The sequence below is a fragment of the Pipistrellus kuhlii genome, unplaced genomic scaffold (genome assembly GCF_014108245.1).
Source record: "Pipistrellus kuhlii isolate mPipKuh1 unplaced genomic scaffold, mPipKuh1.p scaffold_m20_p_5, whole genome shotgun sequence".
Lineage (NCBI taxonomy): Eukaryota > Metazoa > Chordata > Mammalia > Chiroptera > Vespertilionidae > Pipistrellus > Pipistrellus kuhlii.
In genome coordinates, this window is record NW_023425551.1 from 34,740,505 (window position 1) to 34,763,665 (window position 23,161).

The 23,161-nt window shown below is 36.8% G+C and overlaps 1 long non-coding RNA gene across 1 annotated transcript in view; it reads left to right on the forward strand.

Moving 5' to 3' along the window:
- Positions 1–779: 779 nt before the first annotated feature.
- LOC118705955 overlaps positions 780–23,161 on the forward strand; it is a 190,861-nt gene continuing 168,479 nt past the window's right edge. Inside the window, exon 1 of the long non-coding RNA XR_004983866.2 lies at positions 780–1,271. This is a non-coding gene — a long non-coding RNA (uncharacterized LOC118705955). The remainder of the gene's footprint in view (positions 1,272–23,161) is intronic.

Genomic DNA, 23,161 nt, shown 5'->3' on the forward strand with positions numbered 1-23,161 from the left:
TTATGATTTGTTACTTCAGAGGACCTCTTTCTAGACTTCTGGGATTCTCTGCCTGTGCTTGTCTCGCTACTCTGCTGCTCTGTACTATGAACTCTGGTCATGGATTTCCAGATTCTCAGTTGTGTATTCTCACCTCACTATCTGTTCATCTCTACTATAGTAACTCCTCTTTGTGCCACAGCCTGGACTCTCTAGTGAGGCAGCCAGCGAGAGCTATTGTATTCACTTCATTTGCTTTCTTTCTGTAATGGTTAATTTTATATATCAATTTGAATGAGTTATAGGATGCTCATATATATGGTTAAACATTATTTCTGGTATGTTTCTGGAAGAGATTAGCATTTGATTTGGTCTGAGTAAAGCAGTTTGCCCTCCCAATGTTAACAGCACCATCCCATTCATGGAATAGAGGAAAACTCAGTTACCTCGAGGAGACAGAGGGAAGCTAGGTAGTCAGGAATCCGGACCGTGGGGTGAGGGGAAATGAGAGCAGGAACCCACCTAGGTGGAGTTACTAAGCATCCAACAGGGTGGGAAAGGAAAGGCACAGGGGCCTATGAAAGGCACCTGTGGGAAGGAAAGGCAGGTGTTCGAGAGAGGCATGAACTGTAAAATGTATGGATGTTACTAAGACAGGCAGTGTACAGGTAAACAATCACAAGGCAGTAAGGTGTCTACACCAATCCCAAGGATGTTGCTAAGACAATATTCTTCGAGAGAACCAATCAGGAACTAACAAGCATATCTACAAAAAAGCGAGTGGCTCCTCCTCGCTCCCCTGGCGCTAGGATCTGGGGTTGATGGTGGGAGATGCACTTGCTGTGCCCATGTGGCTTGTGGCCATGTGGGCTCCGCACATGGACTACTAGACTTGAATTAGCTTGGATACTAACTACTCAAGACTGTAACATGGAAAGGAAGCTCTGGACACTGGCCTGTTCCTGGAACCCCAGCTGAACCTTTTTAGGACTGACTTCTCTCAGTAAACTTCTGTTTAACAATCATTTTGGTCTGGGGCTTCATTCTTCTATTTCACAAGATAATGAACTAGGACTCAGCATCCCACATCTGGGATTCACTCTCTCTGCTGGGCTGTTGAGTTGAATTTTATCTTCGGCCCTTTGTGCTCCTCCTTCTCAGGTCTTCAGCCTGGGACTGCAATTTACATCATTGGCTCCCGGGCTCTGAACCCTTCCAGCCACATCACCAACTCTCCTGGGTCTCCAGCTAACAGAAGGCAGATCATGGGACTTCTGTGCCTCCATAGTCATGTGAGTCAGTACCTTATAGTAAGTCTCTTTATGTTTCTATAACCGCTCTCAGTGGGGAATACAAATTAGTCAGTGTTCTCCCGTGAAATGGAGCCACCAGACTATTGATGTTTGTATGTTGATTTTGTAACCTGCACCTGTACTGAATTTGTTGATTAGTTCCAACATGTTTTGGTTGAGCCTTTATGATTTTCTATGTATGAGATCATATTACCTGCTAACAATCATAATTTTACTTCTTTCTTTTCGGTGTGGATGCCTGATGGTCTTGCCTAATGATCTAGCTAGAACTTTCTGTACTGGGTTGAATAAGAATGGTGAAAGTGGACATCCTTGTTTTGTTCTTGATCTTAGAAGGATTTTCCCTTGAATTTGATGTTAGCTGTGGGATTGTTGTATATGGCCTTTATTATGTTGAGATATGTTCTCTCTCTGATTTGTTGAGGGTTTTATCATAAAAATTGTGTATGAACTTGACTCATTTTTAAGGCAGTGATAAACATACAAAGTGAAAAAGTTAAACAAAATATTTGCCTCACTCACCTTGATATTTATTATATTTGTATATTTTTTTCTAGGGCATAATTACACATTTTAATTTTTGTCAAATTCCGACCTTTTGCTATCTGCATAGGCAGAGACATTTCCCCACTTATATTTTCATACAATGAGGAACTGAGGAAATCTACATGTAATTTGACAGTGATTCTAATAACTATGCAAATGAAAACATAATAAAACACCTAGAATAAAGTGCTGAATTCCTTTTAGTATTGAAAATGAATGGGTTTTATTGCCTGCTCTTTTACTCCTTTTTGATGTTACTGAAAATAACTTATTGTGTTGAAAATTATGTAAGAAACCAGGTTATTGAAAAACAGAAACTGGTTTAAACTTCTTAATATTAGTAGGAGACTTCAACACAGAAGCACTTTGCATTTCTGAAGTTGGAATGATATTTCAGTTGGTGTCAAAAGAAACTGTACATTTTCAAGATAGAAGAGTAAGTCCTAATTTTACTTTTTATTACATGTACTTATGAGAATTAAGTTAAAGCTTTTACTTTGACTTTATACTGTCTGTTGGAAGAATGCTAAGGAGGTCCAGATTGAAAGCTCAGATTATGACAACAGTGTCATTTTGTTATTAGGCATTACTGCAGAACTCCCAAAGCAAAATGGGACTCAGTGGGGAGATAGCTTATTTGTTTAAGATCATCATACTTTCTTACAGGGGCAGGGATCCTGGCAGGGATAAAGTATGCTGTTTGAGCTGTTTTTTTTTTTTTTTATTTGGTTGTTTTTGTTTATTTAGAAAATATCTTATATTAAATGGGATCTTGGATTTGAGGAAATATGCTACTTAATTTACAAAAATATGTACAGAGCACTTTCTAAGTGTCAGGCATGATTCAACTACCATTCCAATGACTTTTGTCTGTATATGGGGTGAAAAGTCAGAATGTGACAAGATTGAAATGTATAATTATGCCCAATAATAATAATACATGGATAAACTAAAATAGTCAGAAGTGGGGTAAAGACATTAAAAATACACATGCAAAAAAACTATCCAATTTGCTTATCAGTGCCTTAACAATAGGTTCATGCAAGAAACCTGAAGTGGGATTTGCGTTTTTTTTTCCAGTCAATGTTCACAGTGGTATATTCGATTTATATGACCGTGTGGCATGCGGGAGCTAAGAGGGCCTAGTTCTAAGGTGAGGAGGAATTGGAACAGCAGAATCATTGGTGAAAACCCATCTAGTAATTACTCTCCTGGAGAGAGGGTTAACAAACAATAATGTCCAACCAGGATCCTAGAAAACTAATATATTTCTATGCTGGGTTTTGAAAACTAAAAGGAAGAAAATAGGGCAGGAGTCCAATTTGGAAAGCAGAGAGTATTAATGGTGGCATCATTGTCAGAGGCAGAGCCAGCTTTTTTCAAAATTCCATCCAAAATGTGATAATGAGAACATGGCTCCGCCACCAAGAAGTTAAGCTGAAAGGAATGCCAAGCCCTCCTCTGAGGCACAGGGTAAGTGTCCTTGCCCTGGGGGCATGGAGAATCTGACAGTACAGAAGGTCTGAGCAGGATGGTCCAGGGAAGCAGATGTGCTATTTTACAGGTGTGCTTGGGGGCCAATCTGCTGGCCACATCTCAGGAAGGCCAGGCACTTCCAGAAGTAGTCTCAGAGCAGTAAGACCATTTCAAACCCTCTTTGCTATCTGTGATTCCCAAACTGTCTTTCAGTGAAACTGAGATAAAGAAGGGATCCCAAGATAGACAAATGGATAATTTTGATGAATGGAGTGGCATTTGAGCAAATACACATGGGCATAATATACTATTTATCAAGAAGCAGCAATGTTTTGAATAGGAGAACTAGCCTTTGAGTAATATCTTCATTAGAATTCTTGAAAACTTTCCAGGTAATAATTATAAGAAAAATGAGGGAAAAAGTGAACACTGTAGCATTTGGTATTTTTATTGCATAGTATTGATATTATAGGAAATGGATCCATTTTGAGGATATTTAGAGGGCAGGCCTCACTCCATAGAAGTATATTGATTTTGAAAAATACTTTAAGCATATCAAGTATAATAGTCTTAGAACATTTTTGCATAAAAACCACTTCAAAAAGTGTTCAGGAACGTCTTTCACTTTAATCAGGAGAAACAGACATCTGTTCCTCCTGGACCTCTCTGCTGCTGGGTGAAAAGAAAAGGACATTTTACATACAGTTCAGCTATTATACATTATAAGTCCCCTATGTTTAAAAAGAGATCGGACCATCTGCCACCAGTTATATTTTAATTTGGGAGCCGTATTCTGTTTTAGTACCTCAGTGCTCTGGTTACAGCTGAAAACTCTATCAATTTGGAAAAGAATAATCAGATATTCCATAACACAATGATTACTTCCAAGTTGATTTTGGAAAACCATTACTGAATCTAATTTTGAATTACAATTTTAAGAAATGATTTGGTGTGTTTTGAACCAATTAATTAAAAACAATTTTTACAGGGGAGGGAAATTCTTTTAGCTTATAGATATCTACACTAATAAAAGAGGAAAAGGCTAATTGACTGTACCTTTGCTACACCCACAGCCAATCAGAGGTAGTATGCAAATTAATCCAACAAAAATGGTGGTTAATTTGCATATGTGGAGGCAGGGAGGAGTGAAGACTGAAGACAGCTTAGAAGGAAGAGGGAGAGAAAGGGGAAACCAAGGCGGCTGCCATAGGGAAAGCCTTCAGCGGGGCGTGCAGGGCAAGGTGGGCTAGGCGAGCAGTGGTGGCTGCATGTATGTGGCTGCGATGGTTGCTTGTAGGAATCTTCTTGCAACGGACCCTTAGCATTAAAAATAAAAGGCTTATACAGTTTAGATTTTAGCACAAATGTTATAATTAATTTCCCTTACTTATGGCTTAAAGAATCTTTTATCAATTATGATAAATATTAATAACAAGACTTCATTTCATAAGTAACTAGAAATTTGAAAAGAACAATTCATATATTTTTCCTAAGAACACAGCCATTATAATATAATTTTTAAAATTTTCTTTTAGCTACAAAGACAATAGTTTTAGTCATAACCTTTCTTTGACTTAATAGAATGTAATTTTCTCTTCAGTATTAAGTTTTGGAATGATCCAACATTTAACAGTACATTTTGATTAAGTGAAAATAAATGAGAAGACCGATCTATAGAAAACAATTATTCAGGAAAAACAATGTTTAACTTCACTGTGGTTTTAGGTAGCCTTCTGCAGAACCCCTGTTTAAAGTCGATTTACATATTTGAATTTGCCTGACTTATAATCAGATTATCAATATCTCATGGAATTAGCCAAATATGTATTTCTTCAAACTCAAGCAAAAACTAAAATTTGTTACTATTATACTGCCCTCCCTTGCTGGACCGATTACCCCAACTGCCCTCCCCTGCCAGCATGGTTGCCCCCAACTGCCCTTCTCGGCAGGCCTGATCACCCCCAACTGCCATTCCCAGCTTGCCTGGTCACCCCTAACTGCCCTCCCCTGCCAGCCCAGTCACCCCTACCTGCCCTCCCCTGCAGGCCTGGTCACCCCCAACTGTCCTCCCCTGAAAGGTTGGTCTCTTCCCCAACTGCCCTCTTCTGGAGGCCTGATGCCCCCAACTGCTCTTCCCTTGCTGGCTGATTGTCCACAACTGACCTCCCCTGCTGGCCATCTTGTGGCAGCCATCTTTGATCATGTGAGGGGCCATTTTGTGTGAGGGTATGAGGGTCAATTTGCATATTAGCCTTTTATTATATAGGCTGTTAAGAAAAAATTATCTTACTCCCCACACAGACTATCCTCCTGACAACCACTGATACTAACAGAGTAAACACAATTAAAAGTTGGAATTACTTATTGGACTAAAATGTTTGTTGGGGCCAGTTACCTCCTGTGCATAGAAACAGTAACTGAGGTTCAAGGAGCCTTGGAAGTAGCAGTTGCTGGAATCACACTGTTGTGTTTATAGTCCATAAGTGACTGGGCAAATAAATTTACAGTCAGATGTTCTGGAACTTTCTGCCATGAATACCTTAAAAAGCCCACAATCTATAAATAAGAGAAATAAGTAAATGGAACTGAATAATGGAAAAGCCAATTAGTCCTCTACCTGTGGTGTTTATTTAGCTTTTTCTGTTTTTTTTGTTTGTTTGTTTTTTGGTTGACCCCTGATTTTTTAACTCCCTGTTTGTTCTAAATATTCTACTATAGCTCCTTCAGTGTGATATGGTTATTTACTGGCTACTCTGGCTATCAATCCTTTATCTTTATACCCTATTTAGCTTTTCTAATTGAGCATCGGCCCTGTGTGTACTCTTTGCCAATCTCTCAGCCATGTATTTTTTTAAAAATATATTTTATTGATTTTTTTACAGAGAGGAAGAGAGAGGGATAGAAAGCTAGAAACATCGACCAGCTGACTCCTGCACACCCCCTTCCAGGGATGTGCCTGCAACCAATGTACATGCCCTTGACCGGAATTGAATCTGGGACCTTTCAGTCCACAGACTGATGCTCTATCCACTGAGCCAAACAGTTTCGGCTCAGCCATGTATTTTTTTTTTAAATACATTTTATTGATTTTTTACAGAGAGGAAGGGAGAGAGATAGAGAGCTAGAAACATCGATGAGAGAAACATTGACCAGCTGCCTCTTGCACACTCCCTACCAGGGAGGTGCCCGCAACCAAGGTACATGCCCTTGACTGGAATCGAACCCGGGACCTTTCAGTCCACAGACTGATGCTCTACCACTGAGCCAAACCGGTTTCGGCACAGCCATGTATTTTTAAAACAGTTATTACCCACAGGACTCCTTAAGGGTCTTCTTCCATATAACAGATCACACATTTGTGATTCCTAAGTTTTGATTCATAGGTTGGCACTTGCCCCCAGGTTACCTATCTATTGGGCATTACCTTGTAAGATGGTCTTTCAAGGTGCTCCCTAAACTGGAGTGATAGGGATTCACAGGACCATCAGACCCACTCTCCTGTACAGCTGAAGTGGAGGAACAAGAGAATACTAGTAATGTTACAAATGAGAAAGTGGAAGAGAGAAAAGGACACGTTCTTATGTAGCTGAGGATGTATAAAGACAGTTCTAGAGTAAAATTTATAAGACTGCTGTTGCTGAAAGATTACAATCTAGTTGCCAGATTCTTTAAGTTCTAGGTGCCCTTAAACTACCATAGCTATTTGCAGTTTTGTGCTGTTCTACAGTTTCTACTTGATTGTTAAACTCCCCGGTCTTTTTGTGAGAAATGGCTGAGATGTACCTGTTGGTAACCTTATACCAGACTTCCCTTACTTGATGTAACCTGAGTCTTTCCATTAAAAACAAAAAAAGAATATAGTACTCCTAACTCAACTGGTAATTGGTCTTTTCACTTGGTTCTTGAGTAACTTGTATGGGCTAGAAAGAGTATATGAATTAACCCTGGTTTTCAATATACTGTGATCTGTACCCTTTTTACTTATGTCTGTACAAGAAGGGACTCTAAACATAAGTAGATTATGTAAAGTTATGGAATATTATATACTTTTAAATATATTTTTTATTGATTTCATAGAGGAAAGTAGAAGAAAAGTGAGATAGAAATATCAATGATGAGAGGGAATCATCGATTAGCTTCCTCCTGGAGAATTGAGCCCAAAACCCAGATATGTGCCCTGACCAAATTTTAAACCCTGACCTCCTGGTTCATAGATCAATGCTCAACCACTAAGCCACATAGGCTAGGCTTATTTTATCAACAGAACCTGCCATGTGATTTAAAAATCATATCTGCTTTTCAAAATCCCTATTGCTGTCATGAATATTCTCAAGATATGCAAGAGAAAGACTAATGATTATACCTGTATACAGCATTCAAATTTATGGTTCAGTATTGTTACTTCTGAATTTCAGTTTTAATTTTAAAGTTAGGTTTGGTAATAAAGATCTTAATGATATGTTATAAAGATCTAGGCTTATAAGAAAATGTGAAGTAAATTTGGCTGTCAGATGAGTAACCTAACATCTCTAGCCACAGAGGGGTATCATATTGTGAGTCATCTGTCTAGTGAGTCATCTGTCTAGACAAGGATAATTATGAAGAGTAGATTTTACTTTTTTAATGTTAAGTTTGAAATTTGATAACTTAAAATGTTATTTATTCAGGTGCACCATTTTAAGCACTATTCTCCATCAGGGGCCATGATTTCATACCTATATATTTGACTGCCTTGTGAATATATCTTCCCCCATCCCAGGATTTTCAAAACTTGTTAATGACGTTTCATTCTTCCTAGGTATTCTAAACCAAGGGGGCAATAATAAAGCAGTGATATATATTCAATTTTTTGATTTTTTTAACAGAGATTTACCCACTTCACAAAATTTTAAGAATACTGCACGCTATTATTAACTATATGTATATGTTGTATAGCAGGTCTCCGGACATTTTTTATCTCCCATGAGTGAAACTCTATGCCCATTGAACAGCAGTATCCCATTCCTCCGCCTCCTCCCAGCTCCTGGAAATCACCACTTTACTTTCTGTTTCTAAAAGGGTTTGGTTATTTTGGATATCTCAAGTCAATGGGATCATATAGTATTAGTCCTTCTGTGACTGGCTTGTTTCATTTAACATGATGTCCTCAAGGTTAATCTATGTTGACCTATGATAGCACAAGATTTCATTCTTTCTTTAAGGCTCTTTGTTGTCTGTGTGTGGTCCTTCAGGTCCTCTGGAGTTGCTACAAATGCCTGAGTTTTCTTTGTTCTCTGTACTCTCTACGCCAGACTTCTAGAATATTTTGAGTCGCTTTAGCATCCCAGTTTAGACAAGACAGAAGCAGTCCCTCAAGAACCCCCCTGAAGAGCTGAAATGCTTCATGCATACTTTACTATTATGTATCCCCCAACTCTGCAGGAGACTTCCGAGCTGTATTGGCCTCTGAAATCTAAAATGAGCTCAGACCAATGTGTTCTCTTTAAAAGGGGTAAAAGAAAGTGATGTAATGTTTTGTATGTCACACTTAATTCTACTCGTATTTTTTGTATTGACTAAGTTTGTGATTTTGTGTTTGAACTTTTACAAGAGAAAGTGGAGCATTGAATGGGCTGTATCCAGTTAATGTTAATCAAGTGAGTGTAATTGTCTAAACCTAAGAGAAAATATATGCATTCTTTATATTTCACGATAATATGGAATAATAAAGCTTTAAATATGCATGCCTATTTTGGGTGACTTGAAATGGTGTGTAAAATAGCCTGACTTTCTGCTATGATGCTGCACCTGAACTAATAAATGCATACATATGTAAATAACAAGATAATTCTCAACTGCTTACACCCAGTTTAGGAAATTGATATTTATTCATGACATTAATATATCCAATGCAATAAAATAAAGATCTAGTAACAGAATTTTTAAGAAGTAAAAATATAGGACCCAACTTAAATAAGATTTGAGCTTCTGTCTTTTCCTGTTATCATTAAATTTGAGTCAAATTAATAATAGTTTTTAATAACATGTTCTAATTTGATAAAAGAAGTGATAAGTGGCACGTTTGTAACTTATTTAGCCAAAAATGGTTTTACTGTTCAATAAAAATAACTTATTACTATAATCAGACATGTAATATGAAATCTAGAGAATGACATTTCTGAGAAAATTCTGTCCTTATATAGCTACTATTTTCCGCATATTTATGGGAGAATTGGGGTTGATTAATGGGTTTTCCTGAGTAATTTATGTCAGAAAAAGTATTACTTGTGGTGGTAGGTGAGGAGGAAGAGGACTAGAAGGGTTGGACTAGAAGAGCTTGAAATACGATTAAAATGCAGGGTATAAAACCAGGCATGAAAGTAGGTCCTTGAGCACCAAAGAGTTTATTTCATTTCAAATTAGTCCTTGAGTTACTATTTTAAATTATATTTTTAGTTAAATTTCAAGTGCTTCATTGAGATAACTGTAGATTCACATGTAGTTGTAAGAAATAATAAAATAATAATAAAAATCTCTCTATACAGAGTTCCCATGTATACTGTGCCCAATTTCCCCCAGTTGTAGCATTTTATAAAATTCTAGTACTAAGTCATAATACAAATTCTTGAATTTTTATAAAAGCTTGGATGTAATTTTTTATTTCGCCATTTGTTTTCTTTTTCATATAGTTTTCTGTTGTAAACAATGCTTATAAAAATCTGTGTAATAGATAACATGATTATTTTATTTGGAAAATATTGCTTATATTACCAACTATATGCCAACCCAAATGAAAAAATATTCTATCTCCTTCTAAATATCACATAACATTAGACACCAAGTTAGTTGTTTTATAAGTAGGTAGATAGGTAGTTGGTTAGTTGGTTACTAATGCTATATGATAATTGAACATCCAGAGTGAAGGGTGGCAGCAGGACTTGTGATTCATGCTCAAGATGTCATGGAAAACAGACAGTTCAGTGTTCAAGTTACAAAGAAATGAATATTTGACAAAATGACAATCCACTACAGCTGTCTGCCAGACATCAGTCACACCCTCTAGTGTAGACAGGCTCAACATACTACTTTTGATAATTGTGATAGTAGGTGTATTTTTTCATATTTCTGAAGATCATTTTGCTCTTTGAGAACACAGCCAGCAGCTCATAGGTACTTTTGTATTTGTGAAGTTGGAGTCTGTTTTATTTTCCTCAATAGTTCTTGCTTAATAATGTAATAACAGTGTTATTTTTATTTAAAATGTTTTCATTGATTCATTTTTTTTCATTTTTTACACTTTTAGTTAAAATGTGTACATCATTTATAGTTTTCTATTGCAGTAATTATGAGCATTTATTCCAATGATAAGTACATTTTCAATTTTGCTGATTTATGTGGGTTTTCTTGCACAATGAATTACTCTGTCAGCATTGTTCTTGACCGGAGTCCAAGAGCCCAAAAATAAGTGCTCAGGATATTCCTTGCAACAACTTTTTCAATAGGTTGGATAACCTTTCCATTAGACTTTCCTCATGAATCTAATAGTTAATGAATAATTTACTTTGAATTTTGTCTGGAAATACATTAACTACTGAGGCTCTCATGGTTTCTCAGGAAAGAAGGCAACAAATTGGCATATGGCTTTTTAAAAATGTAAATGTATTAGGGTGACATTGGTCAACATGAACATACAGGTTTTAGGTGTGGGTTTCTATGTTACATGACCTGTATAATTACACTATGTGCTCACTATCCAAAGTCAAATCTTCTCCTGTCACCATATATTAGGACCCTATTCTTTTTCCCTTGCGCAGCCACCACACTGCTGTTGTGTTTATGAATTTCAGTTTTATATCCCACATATGAGTGAAAACCTATGGTTCTTAGCTTTTTCTGACTGACTTATTTCACTTAGCATAATCCTCTTGAGGTTCATCCATGTTGTTGCAAATGGCATTGTTTCATCCTTTCTTGTGGCTGAGTCGTATTCCATTGTGTATATGTACCACATCTTTATCCAGTCCTCTATCGTAGGACACTTTGGTTGTTTCTATGTATTGGCCACTGTGAATAATGCTGCAATAAACATAGTAGTGTATATATCTTTACAAATACATGATTTTGAGTTTTGCAGTTATATACCCAGAAGAGGGATTGCTGGGTCACATGGTAGCTCTATATTTAATTTTTTGAGAAATTGCCAGACTGCTTTCCATAGTGGTTGTACCAGTCTACATTCCCAAAAAGCAGTGGGGGGGGGGGCCCTTTTTCCCCCACAACCTGTCTAACAGTTGTTATTGCCTGTTTTGTGGATAACGACCACTCTAGTGATTTGAGGTAGTATCTCATTGTAGTTTTGATTTGCATTCCCCTAATTGCCAGTGAGGTTGAACATCTTTTCATATATCTGCTAGAGGCCCGATGCATGAAATTCGTGAAAGGGACTTGTCCCTCACAGCCCCAGCAGCTTGCCTCAGCCCTGGCAGGCCCAGCTTTGTCTGGAAGGACGTCCAGAAGGTCGCTCAGCTGTCCAGTCTAATTAGCATATTACACTTTTATTATTATAGATTGACTGTTTGTATGTCTTCTTGGGAGAGGTGTATTTTCATGTCTTTTGCCCACTTTTTCATTGCTTGGTTGGTGTTGGGTTTTATGAGTTCTTTATATATTTTGGAAATTAGACCTTTGTCAAAGCTACTATTTGCAAATATCATTTTCCATCTGGTTGGCTGCCTGTTTTGTTGTCAGTTCTTTTGGCTGTGCAGAAACTTTTTAATTTGACATTGCCCCATTCATTTATTTTTGCCTTTACTTCCCTTGTCTCTGGGGTCAAGTTAATATTAATAAAATATTCTCTATGATCAAGGTCCACAAGTTTGGTACCTATATTTTCTTCTATGTAACATTGTTTCAGTCATATATTTAGGTCTGTGGTCCATTTTGAATTAATTTTTGTACATGGGGACACACTATAACCCAGTTTCATTCGTTTGCATGTGGCTGTCCAGTTTTCACAGTTCCTTTGTGTATTTCTGACTCCTTTTTTGGATATTCTGTCCATATATATGCAACTTTATAAACTCATGACTTTTGTAGAGTTATCAATCTATTAGACATTATTCATCTTTGAGCACAACATTGCCACATTGTATGTAAAATAGGGATAGGTTTTAACATCCTTTCAAACTTTGATGCATTTTATTACAAGTAGGGGAAAATCATGTGTAATTATAGGTTTACATTCTCCAAGTACAGAGTTCAATCTGTGAAAACTATCAAAACATGTTTTTTTTGCTTCATTTATTTGGCACAAGATGATGCCAAGTAGCAAACTGTTACACAGATATTTTGGGGATAGCACTAATTTATTATATAATGCGAAACATTGATGTTGCTAATTCCTACCCTATAGTCCTTAGCAATAAGATTTGGATGCATCCAGGACACCTAATTCTTTTCAACACCACCAATGGGGGGAGGGAAATCTGAAATTACCTTAGGAGAATCAGCTAGATGTGTAGAAGCCTCCACATTGAACGTTCTTCTGCCTACCCATATCCTGGACCAGGAAGAGACAACTGAATTTTCTGTCTCCAGAAGTGAGTAGTAAGTTTGAGAAGTTGGGCATAGAAATAAGATAGGATAGAGCTCTTTATAACTGGAAATACACTGGAGCGAGGCTACTCTCAGACCCACAAGGTACAACAACCATCCAACAAATGACAGCTAATGCTTTTGTCTTGCTATAATAGATGACATAGATGCTGCTTGACTTTTGTCACTGCTAGAAATATATCCATTGAGGTGTGTGTGTGTGTTAGAAATTCAGTCAGTTTCTGTTTTCTTTGCAACCAAAAAACTTGGTGCAATCTTTTCCTTGTCTGTCTCTGCAATTATTCTTCCCTTTATGATCTATTCCTCAGTGAATTGCTTTTAAAACTTTCTTTTAAAAAAAAAAAGTGAATTCCTGAAAAGCATACTCTATTTGTGTGTGCTTAAGTGGGAAGAATTGTATTCTTTTGGGAAAGTTAATTCATTATTGATCACTTTTCTGAGTCACAATATAGAATTTATTAAAATAAAGAAAATGATGTTAAGGGAGACATGATATATTGATTTTTTCATAATATGGTTTCAAAAGACTGAGAATACTAGTATTTTACTTTTTATGTTTTAAGAAAATTATGTTCCTGTAAGGTAAAATACAAAATCCTTAGCATATAGCATAGTCTTTAATTTACTCATTACCTAATTTTCTAGCATCCTCTATTGTCACTTTCTTATAAACTTTAGTAAGAAATTACATTAACCTGCCATGTCATCTTCTTTTGTGTCTTTGCTCAAGATGCTCATTCTGTCAAAAATATCATCCCTTTCCAAATAATAATAAGTTTGTGTAGTGTGTGTATACTGTTTTCATCTATAGATAGTTATAGAAAGTTAAACTTGTAAGAATGAAGGAGCTCAACTGCTATCTTCTCTAAGAAGACTTACTAGATTGCCTGTTATCAGGAATCTCTCTCTATAAAAGCTAAGTGACCAGAACTATTAGAACAAGCGGTGGCTATGATGTGCACTGCAGTGGCCAACTGGCCTGATCAGGGCCCCAATTGCCCCCTCCCCCCAAACCTCTTCCAGCCCTTCCCCCTGGTCAGCCCAACCCTGATCAGCCCCCATTGGGGTAGTCTGACCAGATCCCACTCATGCACAAATTTGTGCACCAGGCCTCTATTAAGAAATAATTATATGGACTTTTGTGGTGCGAGGAGGGAAAGAATCAGGATTTAAAAAGTGGGCATTGTGTACCCCCTTGAAGTAGTAATTAACTTGTTCCCAGACACAGTGTCTGAGTTCCAGGCTTGACTGATCAGATCCAGGGTTGTCCAGCATATAGATAGTCTTTTAGAGGCTAGACTGCATACTAAAGGATTACTTTTTTATTCACATCACTCTCATTATCCACTTATCATTTTGTTTTAGTCTTTAGCTCTTTCACATTTCTTATATGCTTAGGCTCCACTTCTCTATCCCAGGTGAGGGACTTCTCCCCAGAAATTGATAGTTTTGGGACTTGGGAGTGTTTATGAACTCAAATATGGGTTATGAGCATCACCATTCTCTCCTTTTCAGGTTTCAGTGTCTTATTTCTAAGGGTCTTAAAATTATATACTAAATTTGAAAGAATTAATCTCCTCCAATAGTTTTCTTTTTAGTACCACATGTAAGACTAATATTTCCTCTGTATGTATAAGACTCAGTGCTTCAAATTTTTGAAAAAGTCTCTCTCATTTCCTGTTTTTGTGTTTCCTTATAAATTATTTTTTTATTGACTTAAAATTGAGAGATGCTGTCTTTAATCATTTCTCCCTTTCCTATTTTCACTTTTCATACCACATAAACTTTTGCTTCAAAATGGGACAATGACCTTTTTGTGTGTTCCTCTTTAGTGATTTTTTTTCTTTTTTCTTTTTTTTTTTTTTTAATATATTTTAGTGATTTTTTACAGAGAGGAAGAGAGAGAGATAGAGAGTTAGAAACGTCGATGAGAGAGAAACATCGACCAGCTGCCTCTTGCACACCCCCTACTGGGGATATGCCCGCAACCAATGTACAATACATGCCCTTGCCCGGAATCGAACCTGAGACCTTTCAGTCCGCAGACCGACACTCTACCACTGAGCCAAACCGGCTTCGGCTAGTGATTTTTTTTTTTCATCTAGTGTTACTGATTTCCTTTATTTTCTCCTTTTACTTATTTTCATTCATCTTAATTCTATTATGTATTAAAGTTCTGGATTTCATTTTCATGCATTGGAATTATTGGTGAACAATGTGTCCAATCTGCTACATGGGCTTAGAAGCCTGCTTAGTATATTTTTAATATTTCTATAACAGCTCTTCCTTACTAGCACAATTAAAGGGAAATTGTAGATTTTAACACTCTCTTATAACCTAAGAAAGCATAACAATGTGCCTGGTTTCTGTAGAGATTTGGAAGAAAGAAGAGCTTAACCAACTGCCTCTGAGATTTTATATTCTCAGAGAATCTTGAGGATGCTGCCACAGCTGTTCTCCAGTCTGAATGGAAGCTGAGAAAGAATTTTCTATGACTCCAAGCTCCAGCATTGAAAAATCAGTACCAGGATTGAGGGGTGTGAGGGTAAGATGGGGTGTAGCACAGTGATACTCGGCTCTGTCTCTCCTTGGCTCCTCTTGACTGAGTTACATTCCCAAGATGTGCAGATGCAGCAAACCTCATGCTATATGCAAAATATGTATTCTGAAACAGCAAACATGTCAGAGAAGTTTAGTTTTATTAAAATAAACACTCACATTGAAAACTGATTTAGAAAATGTTACCTACTTAATGCAAAAAAAGAAAAAATACTTGGGGCATGTTTTTTCTTTAATAAAAATAAAAGGCAAACTCAGAAGAGAAAACCATAACTGCAAATCTATTGCCTCAATTAAAGTTGGAAACACTGGCTGACTCATGAAATGATTGTTTTATGATGGCAGTGGATCTGAAGTCATATGCATTTCCAACATTTGTCATGCTCTTCAGTTATTATCCTGTCAATGTACTCAGCACATTATGAACAAATGGGTGGCAGGAAGGCAATTAGACAGTTAGTCTATATTGCTCTGTACTATGCTTTGTTTTCATTTTTTAAAGTTTGTTTATATAGTAAAATAAGTGCAGAGCCTTTCAAATGCTGATCCCCATAAGTGAGGTGAGGAGTATATTTTTCTTTGAGGTAGTACAACTGTTAATGGTGTTTTTTATTTTAGCACATAGTTTCCAATCATTTTGACTTTTGCACTAAAGAATATGTCTCTGGGTAAGCACCACACTCCCTTACTCATTGGCAGGGCAAATGGAGATTGGGACTTAACATCAGGATATTAAGGAAAAGAGTACTCTTTAATGGGAAAAGTAGATAAAAGAAAAGTAAAAAAATAAAGTGGTAAGTCTCTCTGTCCCCATTTTCTTATTCTTGGCTTTAACCCAGGATAACTTGGGGACAACATATTTCTTTCAAATGGGCATATTTAGATACTTTAAAAGTGCATTTACTGGTCTCCCAGTTATAAGTGCTGAGTTTGTTTGGGTTGGGATGCATAGCATAGACTTGCTGGTCTCCAGGCAACAGTTAACCAGCCCAGACCGCAAACTGGGAGTGGCCCTCCCAAGTTGTTCCTCCTGGACTTCCTGTTCATGTCACAGTGGGTGTTCCCCATCTTCCCATTTCTCCTAAGGCTTATGAATAGAAACCTGTGGCTTATTTCTCATTGTAAGATTTTTCCATCATGAAACTCTTAGGAAAGTTGGGTTTAACAGTGATATTTTGCTTAGGAAGACAGATATATTTTAACACAAAAGCCAAAAATTAGTTGATAGCTAGGACTTGATGATCAATTCACTGTACTTATTTGAACAATTATACAAGCAGTCCTCAGTTTACATCAGACTCGACATATGTCGTTTCATGGTTACGTCGCCATCTCCCATTTACAGTATTTATTAAAAAACACATAAAAAACCAGTTCTGACATTTTGACATATGTATATATATGTGCTTTATATATTTTTTTTATTATTTATTTACCACAAGTAAAGGTCAGGAATTATCTTTCTTTTAATTTTTGTTACTGTGTCACTTCATTACTGCTGTGTATGTGCTCCATGTGAGTGACATAGGTGCTTATGTAGGTGGGTTCTGACTTACGGTGGAAATCAAGTTACCTCACAGCATAAGAATGGATCTTTAATGTAACTCAAGGACTGCCTATATTTTAAATTAATAGGTATCAGATATTAATAAGTAATGGAGCTGCAGGTGAATTTTTATTCCTTGAACTTTCTTTGATCTTATGTGATTATTTTAAGAATTAAGTGAATTACTGTTGCTATAGAAACTAGCCTGGTATCTACATATATAAAAGGCTAAGCAGCCATCCAACCATCCAACTGGTATCTATGACATGCAATGGCCACCAGGGTTCAGATGCTCCGGCTAGTAGCTATGATATGCACTGACCACCAGAGAGCAGACGCTAAACGCAGGAGTTGCTGAGCTGCAGTGACTTGGCAGTGGTGATTCTTGATGATGCACCCTGGAACCTGAGAGGAGGGAACCCAACTCCAGGATGTGTTATCTGACAACTGCCCTCTCACAATCCAGAACCCTTTGTGGGATGTTAGAGAGCTGGTTTTGACCTGATCCCCTTAGGCCAGGCCAAGGGACCCCACCTGCTGGCAGGACACCCCTCGCTCTGCAGACACCCTTCCAGCCATAGTACCACCCCAGGTGTGGCTGGCAGGGGAGGGATCTTGGGAGATTGACTTCAGGGTGTGTCCTTCCCTGTCTTGACCAGTCCCACCCCACCATCCACCTTCTAATTAATTTCCTTTCAATGTGCATGAATCTGTGCACTAGGGCACAGTCTAACAGTAAGCACTTAAGAAATATTTGTTGCATAAACAGATCAATGGCAATTTGGATAACATAGGAAACTGGGTGGATAATTATAAATTTAAGTGCACAGAAAATCAGCATAGTATTTTCTATTTTAGTAGCAAATTCATCAAAAGGTGAAGATCTGATGTGAACAAAAATTTTGTTGCCTCTTTTAGAACAACTTCATAGTATGATGAAATACAGTTCAATTTGTTTTGATGGTTTGGGGGAAAAAGCCACTTTTAATATAATATACAGTATTTGAAAGAGAAAAATCTCTAAATATTAAGCTATAATTTCCCCTTGTCTCCTTCTCTTCTTTTCTTTTTTTTTCTTTTTCTTTCCTTCTATGACATGTGTGCTAATAAGTTGCCTAGTCCTATAACAGATAATGGCCACAGAATAACGTATGCAGTCTACCTCATAATCTAGACTGAATACCAAATGTTCTATACTGTGCAGGGTTTGATAAGTGCAATATTGGGTACAGACTTTGGAGGTTGTGAGAGATTTCCTAGGAATTTAAGATTGGACCTACAGAAAAAATGGGGGATAGCCATGAAAAAGAGGTTTTTTAGTTAAGATTTTTCTGCTAAGAAAACGTGTGAAGCCTGGGAAGTAAGGGAGAGCTGAACATAACAAAGAAATCAGAACAGTTTGGGGCAGTTGGTATCTAGAGTATGATAAGTAAAAAAGAGCTATCTGAGATAATCTCATGTGAGCCAGTCAACAATATCGAAGAGTTTTACTTCATTGAAAGGAGAGGTTGGCTAGCTGATTTGATGGGCTCACACATTCAGGATTGCAAGTATATTAAGGATAAGTTCAGGAAGAATAATAAGATTATAGGGCCAAATGATTGAGAGGACCACTGGTTTTAAAATGTGATTCTGGTCCCTAGTCCTAGAGGAGTTAGTTTGGCATTCATTGCTATATAGTTTTATATAAGGTGAGTTCTTTTAAAGGAATTTCAAAAAAGCCATTTACATGTCAATAGTGAAGGACAGTGTGGTAATCTAAACAAAGAGATGAAAATTATAATAAAACATTGATTGAAACGATTCTTTTTGTCCTTCATTTAAACATTGGGTGGTGTCCCACTTTTGACCCTTTAGTTAAAAGTCTCTGACAAAGTTCATTTACCTCTTTCAGAATTGTGAGGGATACCTGCCTCAACAAATCAAATTGAAAATGAGCTGCCATTCATCTGGTATATAAGTGTGTCATGAGGTGAACATTTTTATATTATATTCCAAAAATGAGTTTTCTGACTAGTGAATTGCCTTTTTAAAAATAGTAAATATTTTTTAGGAAAATCACTATGCTTTATTCCATCCTTATTATATTGATTAAGAATCCTATTACAATAAAACTTTTAATTAATATCTTAGTATTACAAAGAAATCTTAAAAAGCATATTTAGAAAAAGCATATTTAAAAACTTTCTTCTCTAAAAATTTGTACATTTTTATTTTTATAATTATTAGTATCCTATCTAATTGTTTGCTTTTAAATTACTACAAAATATTAGTTTCTCATGTATTCAAAAAAATCATGTCTTGTTAAGTATAATTAGAGAATTGGGTTTATTGATCACTTAAATAATAGAAATGGTCCATTTCACAGGATGATCTTACCTAGCTCTATGCCATTATCTGTTTTTTTTGGGTCCAATTATTATGTTTCCTTTGATTTATTTTCATCTTATAAAAAGCACCACTTTTGTGTATTGTGTAAGATGTTTGTTTTTGCTGTCTCCACATAATGAAGCAAAGCTGGAATAAACCCTTATAGTTTTCATCCTCAGTAAGTCTAACTGTAACTTGGCAGCTATCATTTTTTATCTTGTATTTTGTTATTTACTAACTTTTCCTGGGAATTTTTAAGAGAGGTTATGGGCTGCTAGCCTAAAGCCATTTGGATTCCATACCATTTTTATGTTTATTGAAAACCTATATGCTTTCTAAAATATTTTCATTGCTAAATCTTTAGCCAAAAGGTGTACTTCTTCTGTATTGTCAACACATTATCTCCCTATTTTGTTTTTCAGATAGTTTTCATGGGCCCCATGCTATTTTCCTCTCTCTGCTCTGTTTCAATTGGAGGCCGTCAATCCAGGCCTCGGGCTTTCACAGGAGCAGTGCCTCTGTGTGCTTCCGCCCCTCACTCTTCACCTGCACCCCTTGAGTCCTTTCCTCAGCTCTTATTTTAATGCCATTGATGTGCAAGGAGGGCTCTTCAAGGCTGAGGAAGACGGTGTTTCTCTTCCTGCTGTCTCCTCCTCCGATTGTGCTGTGACTATCTCTCTGGAAAATGTGATGCAAGCTGTGCTGGTCTGTCCACACAAGGTGTGCAAAGCCCCTGGGCATTCACAGCAGCAAATGCCCTTTCATTCTCTAGCTCTTCCTCCTGACTTAACTCACTTTCAGTGTGAAATGTGTGTATTTCTGTCTCATGCAGTTTCTCACTCTGGGACACTCCTGAGACATAAAATCCTGCAGTTGTCATGGATAAAAAAGGGACTAATTAGAAAGAGAGACTTGAAACAGCTCTGATTACCCCACGCAGCACCTCCTCTATGCAGAAAATCTAACATGGAGCTGAGTGAAGGTGTGCAGCCATGGAAGGTAAAAGTCATTGACAGTTTTCATAATGTTTGGGCCATGTTTCTTCCTTGTAACTCATTCATATACACTGGCATCCACAGAAAAGGATTGCTAGTTTGAGGGATTTTGAACTGTAATATTTGTTTCTGTATTTTCATTAGATTTTCATCCAGAAAATAGGGATGGAGGAGCAAGTAGGCAGATTAGATATGAGCATCTTTATCTCAAAATAGTCTGCAATAACTTGCGCTGGCTCTTCATGTTGTTAAGTCACTGTAAAAAATAATCTTTTTGTCTTTCAGATTTAATTACTGATCAACTCAGCCACCCTTAATGATTATGGTATTTACTAGAAACTAACTCCTAAAACATGTGAATAATACAGTACCTTTTATTTGAGGTTTTACAGTTGGAGGCTGTTCTCTCTGGTGCACATGCAGTGGTTAAGAACTAGACCTATGTGTCCTCTGTGAGGGTTTGTTTGCTTACTTGTTTTTCCCCCATGTGTATTATGGGGAAAAACTTTAAATAAATGTCCGATTGTATTATACTGAGTATATATTTATATATATACTCGAGTTACATATCAGCTTATTTTTCTAAAAATATATTAAGCATATTTATACTATAATTTTTGTTGGGTAAAAATAACATTCGTTAGATTATTTGATAATGTATACATAAGTGTTTATGACACTAGGTGAGAGTTAATCATTGGATCTATCTGGAAAATTGTGTGGTGAGACTTATTAATTTCTTTATGTGTACTCTCTCACAGTCATTATGCATTTTCCATACATTTTTAAAAAATATATTTTATTGATTTTTAACAGAGAGAAAGGGAAAGAGATAGAGAGCTAGAAACGTTGATGAGACAGAAACATCGACCAGCTGCCTCTTGCACACCCCCTACCGGAGATGTGCCCGCAATCAAAGTACATGTCCTTGACCAGAATTGAACCTGGGACCTTTCAATCCGCAGACTGACTCTCTACCACTGAGTCAAACCAGCTTTGGCCATTTCCCATACATCTTAATATCAAAATGCTTCCTTTTTTTTTTTTTTTTTTTTTTTTTACTTGTAAGCTCTCTAAGAATCAGTCCACTTGCATTATAGAAATTATGTTAAATGTAGAAAAATGGTCACATGAAGTTCTTTTATAACACTATCCATCCAAAGAAACAACCCTTATATACTCTTGTCCTTGTGTGTCATACTATGTCACTTTGTGAGTAAACTTTGTCCATATTCACAAAAACAGTAAATGATGAAGCCAGGATTTGGATGGACATATGTTTGTCTGTAAAGCTAATATCATTTCTATTATGCCATTATGTCTTCCCTTTGATTTAAAAATACATGTGCCCTTCATTGCTAGATAGTACTTGAAAATATTAATGGTGAAAAAAATGTCACAATTCTCTCCTGATTGTTACATATTTCAAAATGGCATAGTATGATAACTATACTCTGGGTTGTTAATTTTAAGATTAGCATGTCATATTTTCTATTTCAGTCATGATGATTAGTGCGTGTGATTAGTGTGTGTGTGCGCGCGTGTGTGTGTGTGTGTGTGTGTGTGTGTGTGTATAGGAAGGAGGTCCTTATGCAGCTGTGAATAATTAATTTAAGTAATACAGCTCATGAAAATTGGCTGAGGGTCTTTTTCATTGGTCTGGACACCAAAGGAAAGACATTTGTTCTTCTTTGGCAAGAGATCACTGTCCTGTAATATCATTGTGAGGATCAGGAAGTATAGGAAATGCACAGGGTACTCTGAGAAATGGATCAAAAGTTACTCCCTGTTGCCTCCAAATACAAATGGGGCTACATCAAAATAAAACAAAAGAAACCTATCAAATTGAAAAGTGAACCCACTGAATGGGAGAACATATTTGCCAATGATACATCCGATAAGAGGTTAATATTGAGATATATAAAGTACTCATACGAATTCAACAAAAAGAAGACAATCCAATTAAAAAATGGGCAGAACACATGAATAGAAATTTCTCCAAAGATAACATACAGAAGGCCAAGAGACACATGAAAAATGCTCAAGTCACTAATCATCAGAGAAATGCAAATTAAAACCACAATGAGATATAACCTCATACCTATCAGAATGGCTATCATAAAAAAGAAAACAACATGACCACAAGTGCTGGCGAGAATGTGGAGAAAAGGGGACACTGGTGGGGAATGCAGATTGATGCAGCCACTATGGAAAACAGTATGAAGTTTCCTCAAAAATTAAAAATAGAACTCCATTTGACCCAGTGATCCATTTCTGGGAATATATCCTAACAACCCCAAAATATCAATCAGAAAGAATATATGCACCCCAATGTTCATAGCAGTGTTATTTACAATAGCTAATATTTGAAAAAAACAAAACAAATGCCCACCAATCGAAGAATGGATAAAAAGCTATGGGACAGTAACACTATGGAATACTATACAGCTGTAAAAAAAAGAGGGATCTCTTACCCTTTGGGACAGCATGGATGGACCTTGGAAATATGCTACATGAAATAAGCCAAACTGAGAAAGACAAATATCACATAATCTCACTTATTTGTGGAATCTAATGAACAAAAGGAATTAACCAATAAAATAAAACTCAAAGGAGGAAGGCATGGAACAGACTGACATACCTCAATGTGGGGTTGGGGGGGGGGGGACAAGAAGAGAGAAACCAAAGAACTTAGATACTTTATACATAGCCCATGAACACAGGCAATAGAGTGGTGAAGACCTAAGGGGTTGGTAGGTATTAGGAGGAGGACATGCTAGGAA